This window comes from Nanorana parkeri, unplaced genomic scaffold (genome assembly GCF_000935625.1).
Source record: "Nanorana parkeri isolate BGI_ZX_2015 unplaced genomic scaffold, ASM93562v1 scaffold713, whole genome shotgun sequence".
In the NCBI taxonomy this organism is placed as follows: Eukaryota; Metazoa; Chordata; class Amphibia; order Anura; family Dicroglossidae; genus Nanorana; species Nanorana parkeri.
In genome coordinates this window covers 203,770-210,549 of record NW_017306981.1, presented here as the reverse complement: position 1 = coordinate 210,549, position 6,780 = coordinate 203,770, and the positions used below count along the sequence as shown (strand labels likewise).

The window sequence follows — 6,780 nt, the reverse complement described above, 5'->3', positions numbered from 1 at the left end:
TATACAAAAAAGTGAAAGATAATAAGATTAATCAAAATTAAAAAAAAATAGAAATTAAAAAAGTTAAAAAGTGATAAAAAAGAAAAATATAATAAATAAAAATAAAATAAAAATAAAATGTTTAAATGATTAAATATGTGTGTTTCTCTATTTTGCCAAGGCAGTGATGCTGAACGTTTTTTAAACCCGAGTGCCCAAACTAAAACACAATACCAAACTTATTTTCAGTGTTGGCACTTAGAGATAAATGCTTTTCCGTTGCAGTTTGGGCACTCGGAATGAAAAACGTTAGCCATCACTGACCTAGATGGAACCCATTCATATAACACAGGTATTGAGCAATGTATGTCCTGCATAGACAAGTGTCTATTGAAAAGGCTGTCATAAAACTTTATCTAAATTGCAATAAATAGCAGGCTTATCAGAGTTTTCTCACTAATGGTTAACATGATAACATGGCTAACCTGTGCTATAAATGTTTTTATTATGTTGGACTGACATGTACAATTCAACACAAATTCTTACGTATGTTAAAGTGTAAGTAGAATTAAGACTGAAAAAAATGCTGACAGGTAGGGTTTTAATGACAGACATTACAGGGTACACTGCAAACATTGTGCAGCAGAGCGGCCATGCCACTCTGCCTGCTACCCCCCTTTTCCCATGTGACCCAACAAGATGCCGCCTGAGGCAACAGCCTCAGGCTGCCTCAATAAAAGGATGGCCCTGAACATTCCTAAAATGATGATTTGTACTGGTGTATGGCCAGCTTTCCCTTATCTCTCCCTCCCTCAGGCTTCCTCTTCTCTGTGCGGCATTTCTCCCAAATTCTCTTCTGTTCGCCCTCTGATGTCATCACGTACAATGCAGGACCAGCAGTGTTTCATTTTAAACGAGTATGCCAAGGGCCTAACCCCTCCTTACCCATTCAGACATTTTTTCAGACCCTGGAGAGTAGCTTTACTATCTTTGGTATCATTTTCAGTAAGCGGGTGGAGGTTCCGGCAACGTTTCATGTTTTTCTTTGTCTGCTTGTGAATAAGTCAGAGCAGGAACTCGTCCAACAGCTCTGTCCGAGATGGCTGTGCCTGAAGGGAGACAATGACAGCCGTGCTGTCTCTTAAGAAACCTCAATACTCTGCAAATCCTTTGTTGTGTATTAAAGTGTATGGCATCATTGGTGAAGTTCCACTTATATTGCAGCCACCACTGCTCTCAGTCCTCAGCCAGTCTTCTACCCACTTGTCTCTGATCCAGCAAGAGATCGCCAAGGAGGCCATCCAATCCTATGTAGAGTTTGTATGGTTTTTTTGCTCATGGCTTTTTATTTTTGGATAGACTGGGCGGGGATCAGGTTTATATTGATGTCCATTTCATCGAAAGGGGGATTTACCTTCTCTAGTTGCCCCATAGAACATTGTCACCAGGAGAGAAAGTGATGAAAATCCCAAATTTTACAAATGTCATCTGAAAAGAGGGCAAGGGGAAATGTTCCAATGGGGACACCTGCTCAATAGTAGTTTTTCAGCCAGGCTGCCGGTAAACCATGGTGGACCTACAGGTATTGCAATTAAACTACAGATTTTAACTGATAGAATGCAGAAGAGATGAGGATTTTGTCACTTCCAGAGTTGTCAGCAGCCAGGGATGAAGCTAATAAAGCAAAGAACAATCTGTGCTTCATCAGCTTCACTGGAGTGCAAAAGTGACATTAGGGGACTAATAGACTCCTAATGTCTCCTTAAACCTGTAACCACTAAACTGCTAGCAAATAAATGAGAACTATGAGGTGAGTGATTTCCACTCATCCTCATAGTTAAAGCCCAGTGGTGGACTTAAGGAACAAAGGGCCCTAGTGCAAGATTTTTTTATCCCCCCCCCTTCCTGATACAGGAAGTATCGGGCTAGGCATCGGAGCATTTGGGCGAGTATCTCGGCATCGGCACCGGTACTAGTATCGGTATTGGTGCATCCCTAGTATATTGGGGTCCGTAGTACCAATCCTTATATAGTTACATTTTATTTTAAAGTATGCAATTTGGCAAGCGACCCCCATGGGAGAAAAAAAAATCATGGAGTGGCCCCCTAAGGAATTGAGTTTGAGACCCCTGTTTTAAAGTGTCGCTTATGGACAGTTTTGTGTGCCGTACTTTTTCACCATTTCACAGGCACACGCAATTTAGAACCTTGACATGTTACGTATCTATTTACTCTGTGTAACCCCTCCCTTCTTTTCTATTTTACAAAAAAATTAGGTATTATATTGTGTCTATGTGCTTTAAAATTCTTTCAATGTGTCATCTAATGAAAATGTGGGTTTTATAAACGGTTGCACTATTATGGTGTGAAATAAAAAAATCGCAACTGCCACCATTTTATTCTACAGGGGCTTTGCTTTCAGAAAATATATAACTCTGCCGGGGTTAAGTAATCTTCAGGCCTAAAATGTGCATGTTGCAATACATGTGTGCACAATACAGCTCTGGCAGCACAAGAGTTAAAGTTACATATTGTTTTTAAAAGTTCAGGGATCTCTTCACCACATAGTGCATTGTATTGCAAAGGTGAACTAATACTTTAAGAAACAATTATTATTCTGATAAAGAGCAGTGATCCTTCTTGTCATCAGTCTTTCAAATCTAGAAGACAAAATTCCCAGGGACAAATCTCCCAGCGAGTCATGGACACCTTGCAACTCTTCTTCCCTTGAAGTGAACAGTGACGTCACTCTGGGCAGGTATGGGTCTGAGCGGACTGAGACAGGGTGGGGCGGAGAGCGGACGGTGACGTCACGCACACAGCACTATCGGATTGGTTGAGCGGCGGGAAGCGGCGGCCATCTTGGAGGTGTTAGGTCGAGGCTCGGAGAGAGAGCGGGGAGGGAGCGGAGGAGAAAAGTGACGTGCGGAGTTGACGAGTGACGGCGGGCTGGGTGTGCATGGAGAGGAGCCAGCACCGGGCATACCGGCGGATGTGAGAGAGCTCTGCACAGGTGAGACCTCCGCCATAAATGGCTGCCACCGAGCCTCATACTGTATGACATGGGCGAGATACACACAGAGCTCCAGAGGCTGACAGCACCGAGCCGTGTGATCTGACAGAGCGTCATAGGCGTTACATTAGACATCCCAATGGTTGTATAGGCAGAGAGCCATGACTAGGACACTTGACGGCAAGAGATGGGGATGACGTGACAGCCTGCTAGCCAAAGTTTTTGGTGAAGAAGGGGAGATGGCCACAAAGTTATAGGAGGAGAAGGGGAGACATGCTATAAGTTGTAGGAGGAAGGGGAGACGGGCACAAAGTTGTAGGAGGAAGGGGAGACGGGCGCAAAGTTGTATGAGGAGGAAGGGGAGACGGGCGCAAAGTTGTATGAGGAGAAGGGGAGAGAGGCGCAAAGTAGTATGAGGAGAAGGGGAGACGGGCGCAAAGTTGTATGAGGAGAAGGGGAGAGAGGCGCAAAGTAGTATGAGGAGAAGGGGAGACGGGCGCAAAGTTGTATGAGGAGAAGGGGAGACGGGCGCCAAGTTGTAGCAGGCAGGGGAGACAGGCGCCAAGTTGTAGCAGGTAGGGGAGACAGGCGCCAAGTTGTAGCAGGTAGGGGAGACGGGCGCAAAGTTGTAGCAGGTAGGGGAGACGGGCGCAAAGTTGTAGCAGGTAGGGGAGACGGGCGCAAAGTTGTATGAGGAGAAGGGGGGACGGGCGCAAAGTTGGATGAGGGGAAGTGGGCGCAAAGTTGTATGAGGAGAAGGGGAGACGGGCGCAAAGTTGTATGAGGAGAAGGGGAGACGGGCGCAAAGTTGTATGAGGAGAAGGGGAGACGGGCGCAAAGTTGTATGAGGAGAAGGGGAGACGGGCGCAGAGTGGTGCTCAGGGAGACGGGAGCAGAGTTTTAGGCGAGGAAGGGGAGATGCGTGCAAAGTTGAAGGTGGAGAAGGGCTATGGGCACAAAGTTATAGGTGGGGAAGGGAATACAGGTTCTAAGTTATAGTCGGGGAAAGGGAGACGGATGCAAAGTCGTAGTCAGGGGAAAGGGAGACGGATGCAAAGTCGTAGTCAGGGGAAAGGGAGACGGATGAAAAGTCGTAGTCGGTTGAAAGGCAGTCGGTTGAAAAGTGAATGAAAAATGCACAGATACTCTCCTCTAAAACTGCCTTTTGCGATGTAAATGTAAAACAACTGTAAGCTATAATGAAATGTGTGTTGTGGTAACGCATGGTAAAATGTGCCATACGTGAAGCAGCTAGCGTGATGAGACTTAGGCGCATGTGTTTTTATGGCAACACAACCTACAAAAATGAAACATCATTTTATTGGGGAAAAAATGGCGTGTGTGTGTTTACAACCTACAGTGTGGTACGTGGGCAGACCATTTGAAATGAATTGGCTCCTTTTACCGCAATGCTCAGAAATGCTTGACATGCTGCGTGTTATTGAAGTGGATTTAGAGTGGATCTGGCCTTTAGCCCTGGTTCACACCCAGGCGTTTTTGAACAGTTCGAAAAGCGCTTTTAACTGCCCAACACTTGGGGAGGAGGTGCGGCGCGCAGCGTGTGTGGAGCCGTGAACAGGGCCAACTGATCAGAAGCCGATTAATCGATTATTGAAAAAGTTGACAACTTTTTCAATAATCGATTATAATCGATTATGTCGATTAGTTGTTGCAGCCCTACTCCCCATAGACTTCTTTGGAAATGCCCAAAAATGCGCAACAGAAGTAGGTTGCACATTTTCGTGAGCGTTTTTGCGCGTTTATACACGCGTTCTTCCATTGCTCACAATGGTTTATGAGCTGCGTCTTCATGTACGCGTGCTAAAACGCACATACAAATGTGCACAACGCACAAATAACCACATACTGCTAACGTGTGTACAAAAGCGCAAAACCAGGGCTAAAGGCTTATTCTGCAATCAGGTTTCAGTTGTTGATATCAGTTTTGATCAGATGAATCCTTCGTTACGATGAGGTATCTTTTCCTTCTTGTAGAGGATTGCTGGTGACACCCACACAAGCAGGAGAGTCTCGGAGGCAGATAAAAGGAAGTGTAAATTCCCTGGATTAATAGGCCCATTTCTAAGTCTGATCCCAGAGCCGTCTGCCTGGTAGACATCACTATTTCAAAAATGTTCTTTGGTCCTTGTCGCTGCTCAGCGGAGGTGGAAAAATCATGAAGGGGCATGCAGAAAGTTATGTTTAACTAGCAAGTAGCTTGTGAGCACTCATACGGCGTGTTTAATGTAGTAGAACTGGTTTATACCCAGAAGTTCACTCCAAAAAAGGACTGTCACATTTTTCCCGTGTCTTGCTTTTTTTCCCCCCTCTAAGGTCCCTATCGGGACTGAACTGTGGCAGCGGCCATTGTCTTCTTGTTTTTGTGAACTCATGCTTCAGGACGGTCATCCTTGCTTTACTGTTTACTGAGTTGGACTTTAAGTATAAAAAAAACATGCCAGAAATTGCAGCTGCCGTATTTCTATCCTGAAGGTTTACTTTTCATTTTTTAGAGTTGGCTCCATGCTTATAATGGCTCCTACTGTTGCGCTTTGAAGAATGTGTATGCCTAATTGGTGTATCGTTCTAAATTTTGACACAACACCATCTACTTGTTTTAAAGAGAACCAACAAGGGCAGATAAATGGAACCCGCAATTGCTGAATTGCATTTCAGTGGGGGAAAAAATCACTAGAGGTGGTAGAGCGTGAAAGGTGAGGCAGCACTGCGCCCGGGAGGAGGGGTGGCTGGGCTGGTGGAGACGGAGAGGTCTGGGCACGAGCAGGATGAGGTCTAAGGGCCCTATCACACCATCAAGAGTGCGTTCCAGTGCATTCGACCTCTGGAACGCAACACGGCCGGCTAACTTTGTTTTGGGGCGGGAGGGGGCGTGGTGGTGCTCGCAGTATTGTTTTGCAGATCTCACTGGACCGGAACGCAGGCACTAATGTGCCACGAGTTCAATGCACCGCCACGCCCCCTCCTGCCACAAAACAAAAGCCCCCCCCCGGAACCATTCCACCCGAGAAGGGAAACCAAATAGAAACCAGCAGAGGTATGCGTTGCAGCTCACGAATAGGAACCTTACTTGAGAAACAAGCAGTTCTGAGGCCTGTACAGAGCTCGGTGCTGTTTTCTGTTTATTTGTAGTTCTGCATGTCTGACCTAAAGGGGATGTGTAGTGGTTTCATTCATATCTTCTTCTTTATACAATGCCTTGCCAAAAAAAAAAAGTCACACACTCTAATATTTCGATTGAAACCTTTAGCTTTGATTATGGCACGCATTCGCCGTGGCATCATTTCGATAAGCTTATGCAATGTCACAACATTTTATTTCTGTTCAGAGATGCATTATTTTTCACCAAATCATGTAGTGATGATGGGAGAGTTGGACCACTGTGTAAAGTCTTCTCCAGCACATCCCAAAGATTCTCAATGGGGGTTAAGGTCTGGACTCTGTGGTGGCCAATCCATGTGTGACAGTGATGTCCCATGCTCCCTGGACTGCTCTTTCACCATGTGAGCCCGATGAATCCTGGCATTATCTTCTTGGAATATGCCCAATGTGTCATCAGGGAAAAAAGAATCAATCGATGGAAAAATCTGGTCATTTAGTATATTCAGGTAGGCAGCTGACCTCATTTTTTGGGGACATAACATTCTTGAACCTAGCCTTTCTATCCAATGGACGGCTCTTACCTATTTGCTTGGCTAAATCCAGGTGCTGACTTTTTTTTTATCGGTCAGTATATATTATGGTCAAGAATAACAAATAAAATTAGTGTG

At 45.2% G+C, this 6,780-nt stretch overlaps 1 protein-coding gene across 3 annotated transcripts in view; it reads left to right on the top strand.

The window, feature by feature from the left end:
- Positions 1–2,847: 2,847 nt before the first annotated feature.
- The window catches only part of PLEKHA1 (pleckstrin homology domain containing A1), a 44,271-nt gene continuing 40,338 nt past the window's right edge, over positions 2,848–6,780 (top strand). Inside the window, exon 1 of one of the 3 annotated variants that reach the window (XM_018563972.1) lies at positions 2,848–2,992. The gene's annotated coding sequence lies outside the window, so the exon portion shown is untranslated. The remainder of the gene's footprint in view (positions 2,993–6,780) is intronic. The other 2 variants (XM_018563974.1, XM_018563973.1) reach the window with 2 other exon arrangements.